Below are 27860 nucleotides of genomic sequence, written 5' to 3' on the forward strand. Positions count from 1 at the left end.
TCCATCCCAGTTCCCCCACTTGGACTAAGTGGTTCCCGTGCCAAACAGAACAGCAATTTAATCTCTACTTTTATGAACTGCGGGCGACAGAAAGAGGGAGAAAGCCAAATGATGTCTTCCGTGCCATCTACTGCCTCCTTTAATTGGCAGGACTCATCATTCTTTATGAATGCCTAGAATCCCAAGTTAGCAATATTCATGTTTCAGGAAAATCGTTCTAATATTCCTATAATGGGACAGTAGCTAAATTCATGTGTGTGACTTTCAGGAAAGCTGGATTGAAATGCAAATCCTATTAAAGTCCTATCTCCATGGGGAAGGATGTTGGCTCATAAGAAATCCAAGACCCGACCCTTGGCAAGTCAGTGGTGAGGTTTACCAAGACACTTGGGTCTATTGGCATATAATCATCTCAATAAATCATTCTCGAGTGCTCAGAAATAATTTGGATGCACAATCATTATATTTTTGATAGCCAATGTCTTTTTGTTATAACATTTTTATCTGCAGAGAGTCGCACAGCAGGAAGAGAGATTACGAGGTATGCAAATAAAATCTTCTATAGATAGCTGAAAAATTATGTAAGCTCAGCGAATATCCTGATTTAAAAATAATAGCAAATGGTGTTAGAATGGGAGATTTGGGGACTATCTTATTATTCTCAAACAGGTTTATGAAGACCTTTCCAGACAAGGCTGAAAATGCCCTCTCGATCTTGCGCCTGTAATTCCAAACGCACTGTGATTTGTGGGTGCCCGTCACGAGATGCCAATTATACATTTGATTTGTAGATGCAAAATGCTATTGGGGATGCATGCTTTGCCTTCTCTGAAAGGATTTAGGGCCAGTAATTGCACAGGGAAAATGAAGGCACAAGGGAGCGGGTGCAAAGAGTATTAATGGGCAAATATCCATCAATGGAGATGGGGAAGGGGACTATTTATGCCCATGGGCTCATTCTCTTCACCTGGCCTTCTCAGGGCCATGTGGATAAAATGCAACCAGAGAAGTGCCAGAGAAAAGGAGAACCGGGCTCAGATTTGCAAGGCCTGCATGATCTTAACGCAATGTTTTCCTCATGAGCTTCTCTCTCTCCTGTTGGTGGCAAGCAGCTACTTGGAAAAACCCTTAGAGCAGGTACTGTCCTTTCCCTTCACCAAGAGGAGAGAGATGGGTCTGTTCTGTGAGGCAGCAGACACAATTAGAAGAGAAGGGGAGGAGCCGGTGCTGTAGCTCAGTAGGTTAATCCTCCGCCTGCAGCGTCGGCATCCCATATGGGCGCCGGTTCTAGTCCCGGCTGCTCCTCTTCCCATCCAGCTCTCTGCTGTGGCCTGGGAAAGCAGTAGAAGATGGTCCATGCCCTTGGGACCCTGCACCTGTATGGGAGACTGCAGGAAGCTCCTGGCTCTTGGCTTCAGATCAGTACAGCTCTGCCCATTGTGGCCATTTGGGGAGTGAACCAGTGGACAGAAGACCTTTCTCTCTGTCTCTCCCTCTCACTGTCTGTAACTCTCTCAAATAAATAGATAAAATTAAAAAAAAAATAGAAGGGGATTTGTTAAGAATAAGGCAGCTGTAGTCAAGAACACCAAAGGCTGATGAGGATGATGAAGATGGAAAATTATTCATCAGTAACTGGATCCTAGGTGCTAAGCTAGGCCCTGAAAATGCACACTTTCATTCTGTCTAATACCCACGTGAAGTAGGAACTGATATTATTCTCATTCCACAGATGAGGGAACTGAGGCTTTAAGATTAGAAAATGCACCCAAAGCCACACAGTTAGTATTGCGGAGTGGTGACAAGACCCCCAAGTCTGGGGGCAGCGCTGTGGTGCAGTGGGTTAGGTCATCGTCTGCAGTGCTGGCATCCCCTGTGGGCACTGGTTCGAGTCCCAGCTGCCTCACTTCCCATCCAGCTCCATGCTGATGCACCTGGGAAAGGAGTGGAATATGGACCAAATGCTTGGGCCCCTGCACCCACGTGGGAGACCCGGAGGAAGTGCCTGGCTGCTGGATTCCAGTCCTGGCTGTTGCAGACATTTGGAGAGCAAACCAGCAGATGGAAGATCTCTCTCTCTCTCTCTCTCTCTCTCTCTCTGTAGCTCTGACTTTCAAATAAATAAATCTTTTTTTTTTTTAAGTCTATTGAACCAGAGAGTCATGGTCCTATCCAGGATGCACCGCTCTGTTCCTGTTACCAACTGAATGCTAAGAAACGGAGGAGCCGGCGCCGCGGCTCACTAGGCTAATCCTCCGCCTAGCGGCACCGGCACACCGGGTTCTAGTCCTGGTCGGGGCGCCAGATTCTGTCCCGGTTGCCCCTCTTCCAGGCCAGCCCTCTGCTGTGGCCCGGGAGTGCAGTGGAGGATGGCCCAGGTGCTTGGGCCCTGCACCCCATGGGAGACCAGGAAAAGCACCTGGCTCCTGGCTCCTGCCATCGGATCAGCGCGGTGCGCTGGCCGCATCGCGCTGGCCGCGGCGGCCATTGGAGGGTGAACCAACAGCAAAGGAAGACCTTTCTCTCTGTCTCTCTCTCTCTCACTGTCCACTCTGCCTGTCAAAAAAATAAATAAAAAAAAAAAAAAAAAAAAAGAAACGGAGGAGACCTAAAGGTCAAGTAGCAGGATTTGATCGAAACGTCACTGCAAAGGTAACCTCCTCCGAAGGGAGCATTGTGGGACACCAGAGACAAGGCATGAAGCCCTTAAAGCAAGAAGAGCTGTAAATTCAGTCTGGGCTCGAGTTTCATGTTGTGTTTGTTACGTCACTGCTACTGGTGTGGTGTTTTGCTTCCTCAGCAAATGACAAGTGAATTTCTCCTGGTCTCTGTAAGTTGATTTGAAGAAACAAAAAGATACTCAGTCTAGTCAACCAAGCATTAACAAGTTATTATTGCCAGAAAACTACAGCGTAAAATAACAAAATGACTGAATTAGACCATCATTCTCACCACATTTTCTTTTTCCTGGACTAATTTGTATGTCTACAAAATGCTATACCATTAAGTTCAAGATGGAAGTCTGTGTTAGAGAATTAATAAATGAGTTGTTACTGAGCCAAGTAAAATACTCCAAAAAATCAAGGAAAATTTTCCATCAAATCTGGTCTCGCACTTTAAAGTAAATTTTTATTTATTTGAAAGTCAAAGAGGCAGAGAGAGATGTTCTAACCACTGATTCACTTCCCAGATGCCTATAACAGTTGGGGTTTGGCCAAGCCAAATCTGGGAGCAGGAAACTCAGTCCAGGCCTCCCACGTGGTAGCAGGGACCCAAGTACTTGAGCCAACTCCTGCTGCTTCCTAGGGTGTGCATTAGCAGCAAGTTGGAATCAGAAACCAAGCCAGGACTTGAACCCAGGCATCTTAACTGCTACACTGAGAGTGAATAGGGCACTGGTACTCTGGGACATATGCGGAGGCAACAGGCACAGGGCAGGGTGCTCCAGGCTAAGCGGTATGAGGGTACCTTCGTAAATTTGGGGAGCGGAATGGAATTAACAGATAAGTTTATTGTTGTGCAAAATTTTTTGCAATCCTTGCATTGCTTCTTTCAAAATACACATTTCCCACGAACTTTCTGAAGACCTCTGTGTGCACGGATTTCAGAAATTTTTGAAGTTTATCAAAATAAACTTATCTTTAAGCTCTATTTTCCACAAATATTTTGTAGTACTGTTGTATAGACATGACCTGTATGTGGGCAATGTGACCACATCAACAAAGAAAAGCATGTGCACATGTGTGCACACACATGCTTATTAATACACATATACACGTGTGCACACACATGCTTATTAATACACATATACACGTGTGCACACACATGCTTATTAATACACATTTACATGTGTGCACACACATGCTTATTAATACACATATACATGTGCACACACATGCTTATTAATACACATACACATGTGTGCACACACACACACAGAAGCACAAAAACACACACAGCAGGTAAAGAACTATGGAGGAGGAGCCAGAAAGGCTTTCTGTGCCACCATTGGCTAAGGGGATTGCTTGATGGTAATTATGCTGGTATTTTTAGAGCCTCGCTCCCCGCCTGACACTTCACAGAGGGTTGGGAAGTACTTTGTGTTGTGGTTTGTGTGCACACATACACGTACACACAATGCGCCCAGCCAATATAGTCATTTCTGTACAAGAACAAGAGAAATGTTCTTTTTTTCTGCTGACATTTGGAAGCTGAGCTTTCCAGACCAGCTCAAACTCACAATCTACTCTGTCCTTCTAAATGGATTCCCTGGAAGAAAGTCGGAGACAGCCAACGCCTCCCCTACAATACAGATGAAATTTTCTGCTTAATTAGGCATTGACATGTTTACTATAACCTTTACAGCAGAGTAACTCGTGCTGAGAGACCCTTTTTGTCTGTTTCCCTCTGTAGGACACACTGAATCTCACGCACCCAGTAAGGTAATGCACTGAAAACCCTCATAAAAAAAAGTGCCAGAGCCCCCATCAAAGTGAGTGTATTTTAACAGCGACTGAGGGTTCCAAGCAGTTTTTAAAAAACACATTTTAAAATTATACATTTAAAACTGCTCACTTGACTTAAGTGGTTTGTTTGCCACCGGCAGTTAGGGAAGGAGAGAGAAGGCAGGGAGGGTGGGTGCGGGTGATCTGGGTGGAGAAGGAGCATTTCCTCCTGGCTCTCACTATCGCTGACTTATCTAAGAACACTGCATCATGGTGTAACCCAATGAGTGGCAAGTGTATTCTGATCCGCACTTATTTAGAAAATTATCACAATTACACCAAGACACAGTAAGGAAGAACCGTTTGCTACCACACTTCCTGACTGATTTTGGATTGAAGATGAAGCTTCATGGTGGGAAACACCCCCTTTTCCAACCTAAGTTTCTAACCCCGCCCCTCACCGCTGCCTGGTTCTGACCAGACAGTAGCCCACTTCCAGGGACTAAGAGTCCATGAGCAAGCCCTGCTGTCCTTCGATTGACCGGGCGGGCCAGTTTCCTCGTACGCCCGGCTCACTGCTCGGCCCGCGCCGCCACGTCGTCCACTGGGGTGATTCCATGGACTTCCTACAGCTCTCTCTGCCCAGAAGGTCCTTCTCCCACACCATCGCAGATTGGTCTCTTTTTATCCCTTAAATCTCAGCTGCGTTGATCCTCCTCAGTGAGGCTTTGCTGACTGGATGTCCCCTTCTCTGTGTTCCTCTTGGTCACAGAAATCCCTTAGCATTCCCAAAACTCTGAAACGACCCTGGGTTATTGATCAATTATCTCTTCCCACTGCATGAATGAGAAGTTGGCGCATCTGCCCCCACGGGGACAGAGACCTCGTATTCGGATCACATCCTACACAGCGACGTGCAGAAAGCATCAGAACGACTGGGTGAATGAGGAATGGGTCAGACAATGAAAGTGGATTATCCCAGCCGCAAACTCAGGTTCCATTCCTCGGCAGTGCCATTGGCAAAGGCGCCCCAACTCCCACCGCATCTGGATCAGGTGTGAATGGCACTCGTCCTCACCAACTTTTCTAAACCGTAAAACCAGAGCACACCCAGCAACCATCTCTTCCCAGCAACCCAGCCTCCAGCTTCCTTGTTGCCAGGATTCTCTGAGCTGTGGGTTTATCCTTCTAGCTATGGGAAGACTGCAAAGCTTCAGGAACTGGGCTGTTAACATAGACAGCCTCTGGTTTAGCAAAGACTCACACGTGGGGACTTCGTAAGCTCCTTAGCTGGCCGGCGACACACACGTTACACAGATATTGGGATAGTAGTCTTCTGAATTCTTCATTGAAACAGGAGAAATATATATGCTATGCAGTTTTTACCCCAATAGTATGCATGAAAAATTTAGAAATAAATCCTCAAATTTTAGAAATTTCCTCTTATACTAAAGGTTAAACAAAAAGGGAAGCTATGTTGGCTTTTTTAAAAAAATCACCACCTCAATTGCTGTAAAAACCTCTAGTCAGAATGATTTAAAGGAAATTGTGCAAAATAATTCGTAGGTGGCATGATGTTAGGTATCAGATTTGTACTAGGCATACATTTTTGTAGTTGCCTTGAAAATGCACAATAGAGTGTTTACAGTGAAAACACTGACAGTTTTAAAAATGGCAGTCGAGGTGGAAGAGTTATAACCCAAGAACAATTTAAAACTCAAGAAAGCTGATTTTCAAAAACGAAGCCAGAATTCAACCAAGTCTTCATTTAAAAACAAATCCGATGGTGACAGGATCATTTTCACCAATCTAGTCCATTAAATGACAGTTTAAAATCACAGAAGATTCCACAGTCTGCAAGGCAGACATAAATGAGGGGGACGCGATCCTTTCTCGCATGTACCCAATAGGTACGTTAAATGATGACACGGAGGAAGGCCTCCCTGTCACAAGTCTCCAGTGTTTGGGCGACCATGGTCGAAGAATCCGTTAATGTGTATATTATTATTGGCACTAATTGGCACTCTTGTTGGCAGGCTGAGTAAAGGGATAGAGGCTGTAATGTTCAAGGAAGCTAAGCTGCTTTCCAATGGCGGCCAGGCCCAGAGAGAGCTCCTCTCCGAGAGTTCTGTTGAGGGGTCTGTCAGCTTTCTGGTGCAGAAGAATGGGGCGCTGCAGGGTTGGGGGGATCCCTTGCATGCTGCCTATGCCTAGATTTCATTTACAGAGAGTCCAGGCACCACAAGCAGAGGCTCAGCCTGTCTACAGTCTGGAGAAGTTACCAAGTTCATGCCTGGCTCTGAACAGGGAGGTTTTGCCCACCTGGGCACAGAGATTTTTATCCCTACCACACCATCTTTAACTCTGACCATAGGTGACTTCCTTCCACACACAGATCGTGAGAGAAGGGTTTGTTCCCTTCTGGGTCTGAATGCCAAAAGTACACAAGTGGAATTCTTTGTTTAAAGGAGGGTTGGAGACAGAGTGGGTACAACAACATATGAGCCCACATGTCTTTGTAGCATTTCTGAGGTCATCAAAGACATCAACGGCTCTCTGTATGTTCCTTGGGGTGGCTCACATGTACAATGGCTGCCTTCAGGATGCCTATATGTCCCTTTACTAAGCTAGGTTTTGTGGTTGGCATGCTGTATACTTGTGTTCATAAGTGCAGAGAGGAGCCAACTTTGTGAAAATATGACACAACTTTGAGGGTTTATAGCCCCTCTTCTCTCCAGAGACAAAAAGACTGAACACCTGTGGATTAGAAGTTGCTCTCAGTTTGTACTGGGAGACACAAAACAAAGCAGAAAGAAATTACTGAGTCAAGAACCATCAGCTAATGGATGATTAGATAGAACGGGATCAGACAGATGTCAGACATTCAGATCTGCCAGACTGATGTGACCTTGCAAAAACTACTGGAACTTTCAAAGGCACAATTTCCTTATCTGTACGATGGGAATGATTATAGTATCTATTTCCTAACATTGTTGGGAGGATCAACTATGGCAAAGTATGTGACCTACCGAAGCTGAGGGGCCATCTTCCAGGCTTCCAGCCCTCGTCTAGGCACTTTATAACACTGAACACCTTCATCTTCAACCTGACCCACAGATGGCCGACACCCATCAGCTCTGGCATTCTTTGTTCTCCCCAAATCTTATTCCAAGCCAATGGCTTTTCGATGGCATTTACATTAGATGTGAGTTAGTTTTGTTTACTTCATGCAGAAGAAAAGAGCTTCCTCCATTTTGGGGTTTGTATTTAATATTAAATCATTTGTACAAGAGCCAGTGGTGTGTGTGCCGGGAACTTCCATAGAAGTGATGTGCAAACATTGAATAGCAAGTTATTAGGTCATTACCCATAATGATAATGTCTGCAATCCTCAAGAGAGAAAGCAAGCCAGCATCTGAGGGAAACGGTCTTTGTTAGAGGCCTCAGGCTTTGCACTGAGAGAGATGACTAATGCTGGAAGCAGAAGGTCTCCAAGAAAAACACTTTACATTCAGCTACCTAGAATTTCAGCCCAGCAAGTGTTGTTATCGGGACATGTCTCGGTGACAATTTACAAAAGCAGAGTTAGAAAATATTCATGGAGAAGGGTGAGAAGGGGCCACTTCATAAGCTTTCTGGTAGCTCCAGTTTAGAAAATCATTATCCTTATATTATCCTTACACCAGGAAAACCATAAATCAGGAACAGAGGAGGAAACAAAATGAAACAAAACAGGAACAAAGGAAACACACGTAGAGCCTAAACTTTCCTATCAAGTTCAGATTTTTAGCCTTTGGCTTTCTATGTGGTCACAACTATTTTCAGCAAAAGGTGCATAAATTTATTTTCCATACATTTTGTCCACCTAAGGATAATATAAACACACACACGCACACACACACAGAGAGAGAGAGAGAGAGAGAGAGAGAGAGAGGAGTTCTTTCTGAGATCAAGAAGTTTGTTTTTGTTTGTTTTTGATGTTTTTGTTTGTTTGTTTGCCAACAAGAGGGACAGGGACCCACTGTCCATACGAGTTTGGGGAGGTGCATGGAGGCAATGCACCCTCAGCATTTTCCCAGACCTGCGTTTCAGTTTCACTTGAAACAACATCATTAGCACAGCCACCCCACGGATCTAGAAGGTGATCTTGTTTCCTTCTTGCCTGGCTTGAAGTCAAACATCTTCTCTCCTTTTTGGCAAGCGCCTCTTCTTTCTCTGAAATATTTCATGCAGATAATGGATAATGACCACTTCTCAATGCCTTTTCTCGAAAATGTCTCACTGCATTAGCCAAGAACGGACACATTTTAACCTGCTTCTTTTGCTAAGTTCACGGCTGTGACCACTTCCCATTAAGAAGGAAAGAAAGAGAAAGAAAAACCTCTGTTCCCCCAGAGAAGCTAAACCGACCCTGCAGAAGTGCTCTGGTCCTTGTTTGTCAGGTGAAAGGCCTCGCTCTCTCTGGAATCACAGAAGTCCGAGGTGGAAAGACCTTTCACCGACTCCCAGCGCCAAGTTCACAGCACCAAGCCCTCGGGGCCCGTCAATCCTGCAACGAGTAGCTTTGATGCTGGGCCTTCCAACTCTTCCTCATGTTGACTTCACCAATGAGATCATCGTGGCCGGCCCATGGTGAGGACCACGATGGGCTGAAGTCCCTTCAATCCATTCCTCCCTCTTAGGAACTGCACGGTATCTGATCAAAGCTAAGAATGGGTAAGAACTGCTGTAAGCTTTCATGATAGACTTCCGTCTCTTCTTCAACACTTTCGTCTGCTCAGCCTACACCTTAGCACTGGCAGGGATTGAGAACTGCAGCTTTGAGGCCACCTGGTAACTACTGGAAAGAATAGTAAGAGCTAACTTCTTGTGTTCATTTTTTTTCTGAGATACATATTTTAAATTTAGGTTACAGTTAAAGGCTTAATGGCTCTCTTCTAAATAGAGATCAACAAATAAAAAGTAAAAGGACCACAGTCCAGCAGAAAAATAGGCAAGGGCTACAAATGGTAATTAAAAGATGTTCAACTTCACTCATTTAAAGTATTTTTTAAAGTGGTCACAAAATCATTAATACTATAAAACCACCTAATTTCTAACAACTTGTTGGACCAATATTTAAAACAAAGTTTGACAAAACACTGTATTTGCAACCAAACAACTAGTATTCATGGATGTTTCTTTCACTCATTGAGAACATGTGGTATTTGTCTGTCTGTGAATGGCTTATTCACTCAATATGATGTTCTTCAGTTCCAATCATTTTGTTGCAAAAGACAGAATTTTATTCTTATTTATAGCTGAATAATATTCCAGTGTATGCATTATCCAGAGCAAATTTAGGTATAAGAGCCACTGGACTAATTTCTTTATTGCATCACAATATTTGATCCTCATAATAGCACTACCTGTCTTTTAAATTCCAGCTCTCGGATGATGAAGTCAAGTGGCAGGGAATATTAACTCTGTCACCAGAGTGACACAATGGGGACTTGGGGTCTGCTGGATGCCAGGTGCTACACTGGATTACCCAATCTCCCCACCCCACACTGCCCGGATCTAAGTCAGCTGCCACGGCTATCAGTCCTAGTTCATAATAAATCTAAACTGTATTCTATCATCCATCTCCACACCACCGCTGGTTCCAGGGCACCAGCTCTCTTCTCTGATGGCTGCCAGGGCTTCCTACCAGATGTAGTTCTTGTTCTACGATCCATTTGCCTGCATCGCACTGACCGTGAGCTACTGAATGGAGTCTCATGCTCTGCGCCACTGCCTCGATGGCTCCCCTTGGTCTCTGTTCCACACTCTCTGCGTTCTCCACGTTCCTGCAGTGTCCTGTACTGACTCAGTCCAGCCCCGTCACTGTCCCTGTTGCTTAGGACTCAAAAGCCACAGCTTTTCTGTCTGTTCCCTGAAACCATAAAATGCCTTCTCCTTGTAGCCTCTTGAAATTCTCTTTCTTCTATATGCCAAGTTTCCCCTTTCCCCATGACTATTTCTTATCCTTTTGGTCTCCACCCTGATACTTCTCTTCAGAAAGCCATCTGATCACCGTGTCGCCTCGTACCCACCCCCAAGTACCCAATGGCCAAGGTGACTTTCTATCTCAACCTCTCCTTTTTTTCTTTACATGGTCCATATCTCAATTCACGATTATTTTATTCCCAAGCATATCTGAATATCTTCTCAAGAACTGTAAGCTCCCTAAGGACAGGCTGAATCTATCTAGTTGACCACTGGATTCCACTGTTATCCATGGCCCACCCTGTCCATATACTTAGCGAACATACATGAATAAATAAACAAGTGATTGGAGCCAATAAATCAATGTGTAGTTGCTAAGTGAAGCACAGCTTTCTATCTGACAAATAGGTTTTACTCATCGGCTCCAATTTGCTTTCAAACCACAGAGAACAAAAAAGTCTTTTTTATAGGACGTCCCTTTGGATGGTTGAGTGCTCCACACAGGGGCTACGGTCCCCCTGTGGGTGGGTTCCGTAGGAGGCAGAGGAAGTCTGGTGTTGTAAAGTGTGAATTCAGGGCCCCTGAATTCAGAAACTTTTTACACTCTGCTTCTTTTTGCTTCAAGCTCTACAACTTGATTTTTGTATATTTGGCACCAGGCAGAATTGATCCCTGTAAAAAGTCATATTCTCTTAGCATTTCAGGGTAAGTGAGCTCATTAGATCATTACCTGACCTAAAACCACCTGGTTCCTGAGACCCCGTGGTCCCAGGAGCCAGCGTGGTCACCGTTATTCTACGCTGATCCAGGGGTTCCAGTCGGGAGAAATTTTGCCACATGTGGCAATGTCTGAGGACATTTATTTGTTACAGCAGAAGGGAGGACTGCTGGCATCCAGCTGTTGGGGACCAGTGGTGCTGGAATCCATACTGTGATGTGGGGCTCAGCTCACACACCACAATGGGACTCAGCCTGGCGGCAGTCGTTCAGAAATGCTGTAAGGTCAAAGTCCCACAAAGTTCCAGGTATTGATGGCGAGATAGGGTGTTATGAAGGTACTTGAAAGAGCTTGTGAGAAAATGGAATTAAAAGATGAGTTTATTTTGGTGTAAAATTTTTGCAACTCATGCATGGCTTTTTCATCATATGTATTTCCACGGACTCTTTAAAGATCCCTGGTATATATAACTTCAAAAAGTGTTTGCATCATAGTCAACTTATCTGTTAATTCCATTTTCCGTGAACTGTTTTTGAAGGCCCTTGTGTTGCTGCTGTCTTGGTAGTGGGAGAGCAGGGGTCTGCGTGGAGAAGAACACCCTTTACCACCAAAGGAGGATCGAAGAGGAATGGGTGTGTGCCCCCCTCACAGATGTGATCACAGAGGCTTGGAGAATGCCTGGCTCAGGGGCAAGCCTGCCGCAGGTCAAATGCCACCCCTGCCACACCCTGCATGGCCATTGCCACCTCTGCAGGCCTCAGTCTCTCCTGGTATAAATTAGCGACCACAATAATAATAATACCTGCCTCTGAGATTGTTGCAAGAGTGAGCAAGATAACCTGAAATAGCTCAGAATTCCCGTAATAACAAAGCACTCAATTTACGCCCCTCCTTAATATTACTGAGACAAAAGCCGAGTCAGGAGCAGCAACCAGAGCTGGATGTCTCAGGATTTCAAGTGTTTACTCCTTTAAGTTTGGTTGGGGGGGGGGGGGGACCCATTAGGCTCCTGGCATTATTCTCAATCAATTCCTTCTGGATTCATTGAAATCCCCTTATCAGATTGAGTGTTCTTATAATACAAGAAACAAACAAACAAACAAGTTAATGATGAAAAGGATTAGCACTTCTAAACAACTCCAGTAAGTCAGCCAAATAAATCCTGACCTATTTCAGTTGTTAATGAACTAGGTTAGCTTTTAAATGAGCCAACTTACATAAAACAGGAAGTCTGCTCTGGGGGCCAAGCCCACACTGGACAGTTGGATGAAGCATTTGTTGGGAATGCTCCAAATTCTGGGAGCTAACAGAGGTCTCCTTTCAATTTTTCTGAATCAACAACTTGAATAATCGAACGCAAGGTTTTTTGACCCTTTGATTTTAGGTGAAGACTCGTTTAAGAATGGTCTTTTCAAGGCTTGTCATTTTCTCTCTGTGCCTTCGAGTCAAGGGGATGACCAAATGCAGCCTTTGCAGCCCCCCTCTTTGCCCGCCAAGGGTACCACAGTGGCTGTCCTCCCAGGAGAGGAACGTGGGGGGAGCACAGCACTGGGCAAGATTTAACATCCTCTCCCGGTGAGCACCAATGCACGGCTCCTAACATGTCCCCTAAAACCATGGGTAGCTTTGCTACCCACGAACACCTGTGCATGATACACGTCGTTTTGCACCTTTGGGTGTATATTCTTAGGCTCCCAACAATTATGTTGGAAAAAACTTGATGAGTTTTCTGTTGTTGAAAAAATATAAGGAAGGTCTGCATTTGGCTTAGAAGTTAAAATTCTGGTTAAGACACCTGCATCTCACATTGCAGTGCCTGGGTTGGAAACCCAGCCCCAGCTCTCTGCTAAGGCTGACCTGGGAGACAGCTCAGGTGATTAGGTTTCTGCTGCTTACTGTGGGAGACCTGGATTGAGTTCCTTCTCAAATTCATTCACTAATTAAAAAGCATAAGGTAATCTTGTGTTATTTCTGTCTATTAATTTTCCATGATGTTAAGAAGGCCAATACTATAAAATTTGGGACTGGTGCCCACTATCAAACACTTCATCCATTGGTACTTATACATAAGCTACTTGAAGTCCAGGTCCACTTCACTGGCCATTCCCCTCATTCCCACCCCAAGGACTTCTCTCCTACTGGGCAACTCAGGTTGTGATTCCTGATCTCAACTCCCACGTGGTAAGTCAGGGCAGGGCAAGGAGGCACTTGGTGCGTTTCGTTGTGTGTTCAGCACGGGTCTTGTGTGTTCAGCATGGTGAGCTTCTGGATACTAGGCAAGGACTCCTTAAATCCTCTTCTCTCCCCTCGCCTGCTTTGCATCTTGCGACTTTACACCAGGGCCTGCACAGAGCCAGCACCCCAGAATCTCCCTTAAGGAGAGCAGCAGGAACAATGTTTACCCCAGGGGGGCCCCCGCTTCCCACGTGGCTGCTGAGTTTGAGACACACTTGGACGCCAACCACCCTTCCCCCAGTAACCCTTGTAATGTCCACACAACTTTGATGACTCAGCTGGGGGTGATTTTGCCCTTCCGGGGGACATCTGTCAATGTCTGGAGATGTTCTGGTTGTCCCAACTGTTGCTCCTCGCATCTAGTGGGCAGAGACCAGGAATGCTACTAAGCACCTATGTAGCACACTGGTCAGTCCCACACAGCAAAGAATGGTCCAGCCCAAATGTCAACAGTACCAAGACTGAGAGACCCTGCACTGGAAATACTTCCCCTCTGATGTGAACACAGGAGCTCTGATCTGTCTCATTCATGGCTTTATCTCCAGTGCCAAGTATAATTCTTGAGGTCAGTATTGTATGGTTTTGCCTAAACATCATTCTGTGGGCAATCTAGGTGGGAGATCCTGTCTGTCTGCTTTTGTAACTAGAATGAGTTAATAATTGAAACAATCACTTCCCCTTCATGTTAAAGCATGTAGCATAGACCAATTTTATTGTTGAAAGGGTAAGACAGGGGCCGGCGCCGTGGCTCACTTGGTTAATCCTCCGCCTGGTGGTGCTGGCATCCCATATGGGTGCCGGGTTCTAATCCCGGTTGCTTCTCTTCCAGTCCAGCTCTCTGCTGTGGCCTGGGAGGGCAGTGGAGGATGACCCAGGTGCTTGGGCCCTGCACCCACATGGGAGACCAGGAGGAAGCACCTGGCTCCTAGCTTCAGATTGGTGCGGCGCTGGCCGTAGTGGCCATTTAGGGGATGAACCAACGGAAGGAAGACCTTTCTCTCTGTCTCTCTCTCTCACTGTCTATAACTCTACCTGTCAAATAAATAAGCATTAATTAATTAATTAATTTAAAAAAGGGTAAGACATAAGGACAGATGTAAGAATGACACAGTCAGGTCCAGGCTGTATAAATTGGCCCTCTTGCAGCCATGCTGGGAAGGGGGCCAACAAGACATAGATTCTGGTCTCTGGTGGTTTAACCTGATGAGACTCCTGTTAGCTGGACCGCCTTCCACCATCAACAACCTTGATAACGTCTGTGTGTATGGTGTGTGTATGTGAGTGTGTTTAAGTATCTGATACTTGGTTTAAGGAGCAGAAAAGTAAAATAAAAAGGGCTTTCTCTTTTCTGTCCCTTCTTGGCATTTCTGTTTTGCATTGTTTTAGGATGGGCATGTGAGCAGCCAGGCCAATCCCACCCTTGCTCCATGGAATTTGAATTCTGTCCCTAAGAAGCAAAGATGGACGAGAGTTAGCGAGGAACTGCTTGACGACAGTGTCGTGAGGAGGCTGTCTTTTCACTCCTCTCCTTCAACTCCCAAAGTGTACTGGCTCCTGTCCTTTCGGAGAACTACTAAATACCCCAACGGATTTCTTGTTTTCACTCAAGTTTGCCAAAGACAGTATGTGCTGCTTGCAATCAAAGACCCCATTATCTGATAAATGGTCCTTGATACATACTTTGAATCAGAAAATGAACTTGTATTAACTCAAACAGAATAGCTTCTTTGCATGTTAGAATAAAACAGGCTCAAGCTCTTGGTGACATTGCTTGGCTTTCATTGGAGGGCACCCCCACAGACAAAAAGAGCAGCACATAATAGACAGCTAATGGGCGCATCACCAAAAATTCCCTCCACAGCCCAAGTCCCTGCCATCCAGTTGTTCATCTTTGCATGGAGGCTGGCGATACGTATGGGTCTGCCACGAACATGCTTTTTAGAAACGTATCATCCCCCAGTGACTCGAATGGACCCGGGTAGACTATGTTTGCAGTGCTCAGAGTCTATTGTTTCAATAATCTGCATATTTAAGATTCCCCACATGCTCATTGAGACGATAGATGGGGCTGGTACAGTCTACTGGGTCAAAAATCGGCTTTAAATAGTCTATATACACAGTCGGTTGAGTAAATAACAGCATTTTCCAAAAGCCCCTAAATATATAATAACATGATAAATCGCATCAGCTCCTGAAGATGCAGCCTTGCTACCGCTGATCAGGAAAATGATGAGCGCTTTAACAAGCCACTTACAAATGATCTCATCTTTCCCTGGGAGCGTTCTCTTCTCCTTGGCTGCATTTTTCAGATGTAGAGGAAAGAAACCCGGACACACACGCACACACACACACACACACACACGCACACGCACACACAAAGGCGCATCTATATACACTTAATATCATCATGTCCAAATAAAGCGAGTTTGAGAAGCCCAGAGAACAATGGTCTCCTCATTGTGGGTTGGAGATGTCTGCCATCATTCGACAGCATCTGATTCGAAGTTAAGCCCAGCTCCAAACGTGCAGGACCAGTTCTGCTTGCTTACATCAGTTAGAGACACTGATTTTGAGACCTCCATCTGCCCTCTTTTTTTTTTTTTTTTTTTTTTTTTTTTTGCTGTGAAGACAACTACTATGTATTTGATTACAAGTGTGCTCCCCGACGGCTTCTATCCTTACACTATTCTAACAGCTACCACTTAGTAAGTGCTCTGCAGGTGATGTTTTATTTTAGCCTCACTCTGATGGTGAGGTGATAGTATTAGTTCAGTTTTTAAAAACCATGAGCATTAGGCTTCCAGCAGTTAAACTGGTAGACTCCAGCTTTGAACAAAGCTTGGGAGATGCAGAGCCAATGCCTCCTAGCTCACGCTCACGGGCACGTTGGTTTTCACCCAAGCCCTGCTGCACAAGCAGAGTGGTGTATCTGGCAGAGGTGTGTGTGTCACTGCTACAACGCAGCATATGTTTCTAGGCAAATACTAAATTTGGCAAAACCGTGCTAAAATTATGGTGCTTATGGGACAAGTAATGTGAGGAGAGACCACTTGAAAATAAGCAAGTATGCAACCAGTGCATAACCAAACCATAACCATCGCATAAAAATACTGGCTGAGTTAAAAACACGTAGTCCATAACAAGTAAAGGAACACTACAGCCAATAGAAGACTTTCCATGGCCAGTGTTACCACGCAGTGAGTTAAGTTACTGTTTGTAACAATGGCATTCCAAGTTGGAGCACCAGTTTGAGTCCTGGCTACTCTGCTTCCAATCCAGCTCCCTGCTAATGGTCCAAGTTCTTGGGTCCTTGTCACCCATATGGGAGACAAAGATAGAGCTCTTGGCTTCTGGCTTCAACCTGGCCCTGACTGACCATTGCAGCCATTTGGGGAGTGAACCGGCAAACCAAAGATCTCCCTCTCTTTCTCTCTCTGTCTCTCCCACTCTTGCTATTATTCTGTGTTTCAAGTAAATAAATAAATCTTAAGAAAAAAGATTTTTCCTTTCAGTAAAGAAGTGTTGGCAATTGAAAATAAAGAAGTTTGTGGGTAGTAGTAAGATTATGGAATCACAGGCAGGTCAAAAATTTTAAGACCAGGGAGAGGTGACAATGAAATTTTGCAGCAGACTTAGGTGGTCAACCTGAGCTAAGAGGGAGAACAAGGGGTTGATGGTTCTGTTATGAACTGACCAGGCTTTCTGCACTTTGCTGCACAGAGCTGTGTTGGTAAACTTGGTATTTGGCTGCTGTTACCTGGTGATGCCAAGCAATAACATGTTGAAGAAAATTCTGTGACAATCAGTGTGACATCTTCATTATACTCACATCATCGATCGACTCGCCAATCAGCAATGAACTCATCTGCTCTACAGGAATGTGAGCTATCACAGAACAGACTTTATCTTCCATCCCTAATGACCTTTCACATCCAACTAACTCGGCTGCTAAAATCCTAGGCACCTCACCGGGGAAACTTCCACTTTGAATTAATTACTCAGGGAAACCAACTTCAAACATAGTCTAAAGAGCTTCCAGACGAATTTGCACGTCATGAAGCCCCTTGCTATTAGGAGGAGATGAAGGGAGGGCTGCCCTTTCATTGCTCAGGCACCTGCTGTATGCCTCATACCATGCGATGTATTTGGAATGCATGTTACTTTGGAAATAATCCTGTGAGGTTGGCACTTCTCCTTCCATCCTGGAGGTGAGTACTCTGAGGCCAAAAACAAAGGACGCAGTGACTTTTCCGGTAGAAACTCAAAGAGCCCAGCCCTAGCATCTTCCAGCATCCTGCGTGAGCCTTCCAAGCTGCCACCGGATGATCCGCGGGGACTGACGGCCAGAAACGGCCTCAGCTGGGCTCCTCCCCCGACGCCACCCTGACCACCCCATGCAGTGATTCCATCCTTGCTGCCAATTCTTTCCTTTTTTGTCTGAGAGATTTCATTAAAATTTTTATTAAATTGACACATGCTAATTTCACAAATATATGGGACAGGTATGTAAGTGTGGTGATAAAATCAGAGTAATAAGTATATCTGTGACCTCAAACATTCATCAGTTCTTTGTGTTGGGAACATTCAAAGTCCCCTCTTTTGGCTATTTTGAAATACATAGTGCATTGTTGTTAACTGTGGTCATCTACGATGATATAAAACACAAGAACTTGTTTTAGTAATGTATTAACCAATCTCCCTATCTTCTCTCCCTCTTACAGTCAATTCTTTTTTAACATTTATAAAGTGTATTTATTTATTTGAAGGGCAGAGCAACAGGAGGGAGGGAGGTGGGGGAGAGAAGAAAAGGGAGAGGGAGAGAATCTTCTATCCACTGGTTAATCGCCAAATGCCTGCGACAGGCGAGGCTGGGCCAGGCTCTAGCCAAGGTCCAGGATGCATCCAGGTCTCCCATGTGGTGGCAGGGATCAAGCACTCAAGCCATCATCTCCTGACCCCCAGTGTGTGCATCAGCAGGAAGCTGGATGTGACGCAGAGGTGGGACTTGATCCATGGCACTCTGATTTGTGGTGCCAGTATCCCAAGTGGCAGCTTAACCCATTGCAGAATGCTTGTCCCATTTCTTAACACTCTTAGCAGTCAAGATGAAAGACACATCGGCTCATGTCACTTTTCTGCTCAAAACCCGTAAGGAGAAGCCATCTTACTCAACGAAAAAGCCTCTGTTGTCCTAACGGTCCTCAGATTTCTGTGCGCGTTACCTCCTGTTCTTCCCTCCCTGGGTTTCCTGCTCCAGCCACACCGAGCTCTTAGCTGTTTCTCCAACAAACCAGGCCTTTGTGAGCTGATTTCCTGTCTGCCAGTCCCTAAGACCTGCCAAGCTTTTGCTTAAATATCACATCTTTTAAGGACGCTTGCTCTGATCACGCTACTTAAAATTGCAATTGTCTCCCACTTTGAGGACCTGCTCTACTTCTACTGTTACCCTGCTCTACTTTTCTTTTGCCAGCATGCTCACCAACTTCTAAGTTACTACGGAATTGGCTTCTTTATTGTGAATATGGATCTTCTTCTGTCAGTTGGAAGCTTTGTCAGAGTGAAGGCTTCGTTTGGCTCCATGTAAGTACCTGTGCATGGAGCATGGTGGGTGCTCAAAAGTATTCATCGAATGACTCAGTGAACACTTAAAGACCCTGTGATATTTTCAGCTCCATGAAGTGAGTGAAAGCCATCCATTTCCCAGATCTTTTGGGGCTGGCTGTGGGTGGGCACCTACATCTTATTCTCCAATACAAAACGGGTCCCAGGCATTGCTTTCCAGACTTCCAACAGTTGCTCAAACACCTGCCTCTTTCAACACCTATCTGGCTCTCTATCCAGGAATACATTTGAGAGCAGAGAGACAGGACTACCTGCAAGAAAGGCAGAGAGGCCTCACAGCCAGGGAAACACTGACTGGAACCACGTTTTCAGCCAGCTTGAATGGCCAACCGCGCAGGCCCGGAGCTATGAATGACTACATCTGGGGCGACTGAGTAGGTTTCCTAAAGTGACTTGAGCCAGGCATTAGAAACCTCCGTGGGAAGGACGGTGTGGCACATGGAGAACGCTGCTACTTGGGACAACTTGCATCCCACCCTGGAGTGCAGCTGGAGTCCGGCTGCCCCTCTTCCAATCTAAGTCTCTGCTAATGTCGCTGGGAAGCAGCGGTTGATGGCCCAGTCCCGGCTACTGAGGTCATTTGGTAAATGAACCGGTGGATAGAAGACTTTTTGCTCTCTTTCGCTCTGCCTTTCAAATAGATAAAAATATCTTTTAGAAAAGTCTTAACTGCTTAGAAGGGAATTCCAAAGAATGTTCTTTTATTCTATCTTCTATACTTCTGGTCCTGAAGACAGTGCAGTCCATGGTTCTAGGATACAGGGAGTTTGTGATACGAATATTTCTTTGTTACTATTGAAACTATTTCATAGTATATGGTTTTACACTGAAGAGTCTTTCTCACATTGGAAGTCTCCTCTGTTCCTCCCTGGGTCTGTCTCTCTTTTTCTAATGCAGCAAAAACTGTGCACATTTAAAAAAGTAGAACAATTTGCTGTTTGAGATGAGCAGGATTCCTTCTCTATCGCTTTTTACCTGTGTGTTCCTAGGCAAGTTATTTCAGCTCTCCAAGTCTCAGTTTTATCATCTGTAAAATGGGGACAAATATGGCTTGCATGGTCATTGGAAGGATTTGATGAGAAAATACTCTAGTTCTTGTCCTTATTTTGATTCTTTAAATAGTTTTTAAAAAAATTACTTATTTGTGAGGCAGAGAGAAAAACCACTCCCATCTTATAATTTGCTCCCCAAATGCCCACAACAGCTGGGATTGGCTTGGGGCCAAAGCTGCGACCCAGGAATGCAACCCAGGTGCCCAACGTGGGCAGCAGGAACCCCATTACTTGAGCCATCACTGCTGCCCCCCAGGGCCTGCACTGGTGGGACGCTGGAGTCGAGCTGGAGCCGGGCCAGGAGCCCTGCGCTCTGCCGGAAGCTGTGGGCGTCTTAACTGCTATGCTGAGCACCTCCTCCCCTTCCTTTGATTCTCATTCTGCTCCTACTCAACTCCCCAATCTTTTTATTTTATTTTATTCTATTTATTTTTTTATTTTTTGACAGGCAGAGTGGACAGTGAGAGAGAGACAGAGAGAAAGGTCTTCCTTTGCCGTTGGTTCACCCTCCAATGGCTGCTGCGGCCGGCGCATTGCGCTGATCCGATGGCAGGAGCCAGGAGCCAGGTGCTTCTCCTGGTCTCCCATGCGGGTGCAGGGCCCAAGCACTTGGGCCATCCTCCACTGCACTCCCGGGCCACAGCAGAGAGCTGGCCTGGAAGAGGGGCAACCGGGACAGAATCTGGTGCCCCAACCGGGACTAGAACCCGGTGTGCCGGCGCCGCTAGGCGGAGGATTAGCCTAGTGAGCTGCGGCGCCGGCCTCAACTCCCCAATCTTAGCATAAAGGTTTTATCCTTGCACGGTCTTTTCTGGGCCACTGACCAGGTAAGGATCCCCTCCTAGTCAATCCTGGGTGACTTTTCTCTGGTGGCTCCCTTCAAGTTGCAATCAAGTAGTCCTGTGTGTACCTGTTAAATTCTTGACTCTGCCATTTGGACTCCCTGAGGGCAGGGACTTTGTGTCTGGTGCACCGCTGTGGCTTCTGCATTTTCTCAAGGGCCTGGAGTACAGTATATACTTTACCAACAGCATTTCACTGATGCCAAGACCTTTCTTTTATATTTTAACATCTCAGAAATTAGTGTGACTCTTACAATCAATAGTATCTTGAAATGGCTGCCAAGGGCCAGTTGGAAACTATTTCAGGAATGCCTTCACCAATTTATTTTGCTTATCTTTTCCATTTTATATAAACATAAGAGTGTTTTTAAAAAATAAGATCTTTTTAAAAGTAAGTCTGGAAGAGTAAGTATAAAATAGAAATTCCAAGTGATAGGAGAGAGCAGTGTGTCATGGCTTAATTATAAGCATTTTTCTTTCTTAGTGGTACAAAATAGGACTACAGCTTCCCGAATGGCCTCTTAGATTAGATAAAACACAGTAATTGTTGAACGGCTGAAAAAGGTAAAAGTGCTTGGCACAGAGAGAGTGCTCAATAAGTGATTGTGCTATTATTATGATCACGATTATACGGAGTATTGGACTAATTCGGCATTTAAAATAGCACTGATATTCTTACTTAATTCAATAGGACTTTCAGATTGTAAGCTTTTCTTGTCTTAGCTGATTGGCGAGCAACAAATAGTGAGCGAGAGTATGTTCCTCCGCATTCTCCTGTAGAGGTTACTGGTGACAAGGGTGAAGAGCACCTGCCAAGTCCTCTTTCCCTTACAGGCTGTGTCATCTGCTAGTGGCCAGGCAAGGAGACTCCTTCCAGATACACAGCTGTTGCTCCATTGGTTGAGTTAGTAAGGACAAGTGCCAAGATCCTGAGTCTCTCTGATGTCTCCTTCTCTCAGGTATTCTGGGTTGAGTCTGGCTCTCCACACACTCCACTGGTGTCAGTATCAGTCCTTGTGTCCTCTCGAAGGCCTGGGTCTACTGACTTCCAAGGCCGCCTCTGGGCGTGACCAACTCAACTTCCTAACGCTGATTGGGTAGATAACCCAAGAGGAGCAGTTCTTCAATAACCCAACGCATCTCTTGCCAGCTGAAGTCAAGTCACTTCAGTGCAGATTCTTCCTGAAGGGGTGCAGGATTGATTCCCACGTGCGGCTGCTTAGAAAGACACGCAACGATCTGTATGTGCAGGATGTCAAGATGCCCTGTACCCTCCTCCTGTCATGAGCTGACTGATATGCTCTCAACTGTTTGTTCCATTTGTTTTAGTCAAACATAAACAGACTGGAGACATGTTTGGGACTGAAGGCACTTGCGGAAAATGAGCTTCTTCCACTCCAGATATCTGCTGGAGGAGACAAACTGAAGTTGCTGCTGTTTTGACAAATATCTGCCTTCGCTCAAGAAGACCAAGCAGACAGGAAGTCCACATGCTGGAAGTGAGATGCATGGAGACGGACTTCGAAGACCTCTTCTTACTTTGAGTCTCTACGGCTAATTTAATTTTAATCTTCATGGGTCTTTTTAGGAACTTGGGGATAAGTTTCCTTTCTCTTACTGATTTGTTGTTTTTCATTTAGCTGACATCGGTTGCCCCTGCAGCCTGTGTATAGGAGACAGGGCACTGCATCTCCATTCTGCTGGCTTTCTCACGCAGGTGAGCACAGCATTGGTGGCCGCTGTGCCACCCCAAAGAGGAAATGGGTGGGTCCTTCCAGCTGGAACCAGGGTACCCCGCTCATCCGTGTGCCTCAAATATGCACCAGCACCGGCCAGGGCTGCTCCCCTGACATGGCAGGACACTTGGAGGAAAGGCGAGAGAAGAGGAAAAAAGATAGAACCACGATCTCGCCGATAATACACCATGCAATCTGCTTTGGGGGGTGCGATTCAACCCCAGTTCTGGTGTTTCTTTACTGTTCATTTATTTCTGTTGTAGCTGCTTTCCATGTGCGATCTGCTCGTGCCTACTGTTAGTACAGCAAGGAAGAGGTTCCACCAGTAACGAAAACCATGAGATCAGCGAATGCATGAACAATGTGAATTCTTCGAGGGTCATATGGGGACAGATGGGACAGCAGAGCTGGAGAGGGCGGGGTTTGAGTTCCTCGTTTCCTCCGGTTCTATTCGTCCATCCTACATCCTTCTTCGTGGCCAGATTGGCAGATTGAAAGGTGGGGCAAGAGAGCGTCGCTCTTGATGGTGGTGGAGATTCTTCTAGTAAATCAATTACTTAATCCAAAATGCTAGGAGTCTACTGTGTGCACCGGGCTGAGCACCAGAAACACAGTAGCGTGAAGTCACAGGTGTTCTCACCTGCCAGAGATCAGCACTTTGCAGGCTACCCCACCATCACATTAATCAAACACAATCACCGTAAGTCACCTGTCTTTGACAGAGTTGTAGCAGACAAGTCACGGGTTTTGCTCAGTGTAAGCATGAAGATGTTGTGGTGGTGGTGCTGGAAGTGAAAAGCTGTGCTCAGTGATCCTGGGCAGAGGCGACCTGTGGGGTGGGCTGGGTGGACCCCACAATGCTTCACACCCTACTCCACACAGCCCGGGTCCAGCCCTTTCACCTGCTTGTGGACGTCTCGGTCTTCAAGGTGATGAGCTCCTACTCTGCCTCCCATCTCCACAGGAGAGCTCTCCAAAGCATCTAGAGTTTGCAGCTGGCAGGTGCCTGGATGCCCGAGGATGACTCAAAACTGCTTCAGACACTCGATTTGAAGAGGATCCTCTGCAGACTTCCCTGCCGGAAGTGAGATGGGCGCCCTGGCCAGTACGTGCAGGCAAACATTGGAACCCTGAGCTTCAGTAAGGAGGAGGGGGCAGTGTCCGCTCAGGAATGTAGCAATGACCGGGGGATTTTAATTATCACGAGTGGGTGCTGGCATCTTGCTTGTGGAGGCCAAGGCCACTGCCAAATACCCTTTGAGGCACAGGATGGCTCCACAGTAGAGAAGTGCCAGGCCTAAGACGTCAGTGATGCCAAGGCTGAGCAACCCTGCTCTAGAACTGATTTTACAGCTTACAAAGTCCCCAAAGACTATCATAGCATTTTAGAACACAATAAACTTCAGCAGTCATAATTCACAACCTGACCAGAAACCACAGGAATACACACAAGCTCATGTCCTTAGTTTTGTGACATTCAATGCAAACAGCTTTAGCTCCAAAAAAAGTCAATTTGGGATGATTTTTTTTTCTCTCTCACGGTGCCCTTTTGTGGATGTTGGAAGGGAAGGTCCTCTGTGGCAGGTTCCCAGAGGCACCATTCTGAGTTACACTTCACAAAATCACATTTACTGTTTTACATCCTCCTCCCATCCTCCCTCCCTCCCTCTCTCTCTCTCTCTCTCTCTCTCTCTCTCTCTCTCTCGTGTTGGGAGCAGTGCCCGTCACTGCATCAGAACATCTGAAGTGGTACAAGCAGCTGATCAGAATCACAAGGAAAAGACACCACTGGGGATGATAAAGACGAGGCATTTCCCCTAGGTCCTTGGGAGCATGTGAATGAACTTTGTTTTTAGAAAGTGGATGCCGTGGTAAAGCTTCGAAACTTTAGTTTCAAGAAAAAAAAAGGGGGGGGGGAGGGGGGAAGAAGGAAAGGAAGAGAAATGAAGGGAAAATACCGTAACAGTCCTACTCCCTTTGAAGTCACTCCTGACATAGCTCCGAACAGATCCATTCAAGTTCAACTAACATCAGACAAATGTTTAGAGCATCAGAGGAAGCCACAAAAGCAAGGATTGCATCAATATTTCACAACAGCCTCAGGGAAGCTGTAGACTGCAATGCTGTAGGGCAGCTAATGGAATTACACACAAGGGTTTTGTACATTTAAAACAAGCAGCTACTAAAAAAAATTACCCTTCAGTTTGATAGAAACTGTATAAAACTGCAGATAGGAAACAATTAAATCGTTCGCAACATTTATCCATGTCACTTTGATAGGTCATTTAATAACAGGTATTACTGTGTGTGTGTGTTCCCCCCACACCCGCCCAGTAAGGCAATAATAAAGATTAACATTTATGAAAAGAAACATAAAATATAGCACAGCCAAATGAATAATTAAAGACAGTTTTGAAGAACGCTTGCCATTGTGTGCCCAGGAAGTCTTTTCTGCAGTCACAAAATATGTTTATATAAAATATAATCATAAATAGACAGAGGCTGCACGGAGACCCACTGCCCCTTGTTTGTTTTGATGTTAAAAAACACCTCTGAAGCATTTCCTAGGAACATGCGGGTTACCCCGATCTCATGCATATATTATCACCTAGTGAGACCCCGATGCCGAGCCACGGGCTTCCTCTTTGGCAGGTTAGCAGGAGGATGCCTGCAGCTTGCAGAACGCTATTCAATAAGCCCTTGTGAGATCAGCGTTTTCTCCCCCCAAGTCCTTTGTTGGAGTTGAAAATTCTGCATATGAAAGCAAATTGCATTTTCCAAAGCCATGCATCTGTGACTACAAAAAACTCACCTGGCTTTGCTAACTCTTGGAGCTTCCAGTTCCTGAACCATGCCCCCCTACTATTTATTTAAATTTCACCCAAGGCAGAGTTCCAGTCTCTGCTAGATCTAGACCCCCAAAGGGGTGATGTTGTCCTCCAGGGGACACTTGGTGATACCTGGAAGCCGAGGGAGGAACTAGGGGTGCAACTGGCATCTGAGGGTAGAGGCCCCGGGTGCTACTCAACACCCAACAAGGGGCCGGCGCTGTGGTGCAGTGGGTTTACGCCCTGGCCTGAAGTGCTGGCAACCCATATGGGCGCCGGTTCGAGTCCTGGCTGCTCCACTTCCAATCCTGCTCTCTGCTATGGCCTGGAAAAGCAGTGGGAGATGGCCCAAGTCCTTGGGCCCCTGCACCCGCGTGGGAGACCCGGAAGAAGCTCCTGGCTCCTGGCTTCAGATCGGCGAAGCTCCAGCTGTTGTGGCCAATTGGGGAGTGAATCTCTCTCTCTCTCTCTCTCTCTGCCTCTCCTCTCTCTGTGTAACTCTGACTTTCAAATAAATAAATAAATAAATCTTTAAAAAAACCACACCCAATAAGACACCAGGCAGCCCCTAGGAATGAATTACCTGGGCCTGAATGGTAACCCTGCTGTGGGTTCAAAATCTTGTTCTAAATAGGCCACCTGAACAGTGGAGCTTTATGAACTAAGGAGCTAGCCGGCGCCGCGGCTCACTAGGCTAATCCTCCGCCTAGCGGCGCCGGCACACCGGGTTCTAGTCCCGGTCGGGGCGCCGGATTCTGTCCCGGTTGCCCCTCTTCCAGGCCAGCTCTCTGCTGTGGCCAGGGAGTGCAGTGGAGGATGGCCCAGGTGCTTGGGCCCTGCACCCCATGGGAGACCAGGAAAAGCACCTGGCTCCTGGCTCCTGCCATCGGATCAGCGCGGTGCGCCGGCCGCAGCACGCCAGCCGCGGCAGCCATTGGAGGGTGAACCAACGGCAAAGGAAGACCTTTCTCTCTGTCTCTCTCTCTCACTGTCCACTCTGCCTGTCAAAAAAAAAAAAAAAAAAATGAAGTAAGGAGCTACACCCTTGTCTGCACGGTCTCCTGCTTCCTACCTGTTCACTCACCGGCTTCACAGAGCTCCTCAGTGAAGCTCACAACGCTAAGTCCTTTGCAGAGTGGAGGTTCGACGCACGTCTGCCCACAGACGACGCTAATCGAGAGGAGCGATTGCCCACAAACACGCATTCGCCGTGCCGACAGCTGCTGTGTGCTGAGCACAGCCCGAGAGAGGGGCTCTGCGTGCAACTCTCTTCCCGTCGTTACCGCAAGTGTGCAGGGGAAATATTTTACGTACCATTTTCACAGATAAGGGGCACTGCCCGAGTTCACTGTCAGACCCAAACTGTAGGCCTGTCCCCAAGCTTCCAGTGGCCAAGCGGAGTGTGTGTGTGTGTGTGTATGTGTGTGCGCACGTTCCTACACCTGTGATGGCAGCCTGCAAACGCCACTCTCCCCCTCGTCTGCCAAGAAGTCAAAGATGACTCATGGGAGGCAGGCAGAACATGCCCCACTGCAGAGAAGTTTGGAGGCCAAAGGCAGCTGGTGCAGGGGGCTGCCCAGCAGGGGCGGGGTTTTATTTGCTTGCTTGCTTGCTTTTAGGGGAGGGTATGTAAACCTGTGAGGGAGGGAACTATTGCAAGACAGGTCAAAATAGAGATGCGAGCGAGGGAGACGGAGAGGCTGAGTGACCATGAAGACGCGTGTTGTGGGAGTGCCAGCTAGCGAGAAGAAATGGATTCTGTCTGAGCCAGCAAGCTGGGAGACAGGGCTGCAGGAAGAGTGCAGCGAACGGGAGAAGGCACGAGACCCCCTGAAAGAAGGGCGAGGGGGACCTCTGTCAGGGGCAGGGTGGGAGAGGACACCTGCCCAGGGCAGAGGGAATGAGAACCAAGAGGTGTGCAGGAGAGCCCAGCTGGGTGTGCAATGGAACAGGCCTGATGTGGGAGAGGCAGAGAGAGAGAGCGAGCGAGCGAGCGAGCTGGGTCCTGCCTGCCCTTTCCCATTGCATAATGGAGAGAAAGTCACTCCTAGCTTCAGGAAAAAGCCATGGGTTGTTTGACTCCTGGGTGGGTAGAACTGGAAAGCAGTTCCGGAGCACTGGGGAGTGTAACAACCGCCCAGAGCTCGCCCTGTGGAAGGCGACACGTTTGTGGAAGGCACAAACACCTTTGCAGGCCAAAGTCACCTGAGAGGTGACAAGGAGCCCGGGAGACATCTGTTTTAACCTAGCCTACATCCAGCCCAAGATTAGGGGTGTGTGTATGCGTGTGTGCATGCATGTTATCACAAATATGTATATTTATTCTTTATGTCATTTATTCTTTATTATACTTTATAATTTTATATTACTCCAAACACTTTGATATAAATGAGATTATATCGTAAATACTGCCAT

General features: G+C 46.4%; 1 protein-coding gene across 8 annotated transcripts in view; it reads right to left on the bottom strand.

Annotated features, from left to right (window-relative positions):
• TSHZ2 (teashirt zinc finger homeobox 2) overlaps window positions 1-27860 on the bottom strand; it is a 478036-nt gene that overhangs the window by 201702 nt on the left and 248474 nt on the right. The window lies entirely within an intron of this gene.

Source organism: Oryctolagus cuniculus, chromosome 11, assembly GCF_964237555.1.
Source record: "Oryctolagus cuniculus chromosome 11, mOryCun1.1, whole genome shotgun sequence".
Classification (NCBI taxonomy): Eukaryota; Metazoa; Chordata; class Mammalia; order Lagomorpha; family Leporidae; genus Oryctolagus; species Oryctolagus cuniculus.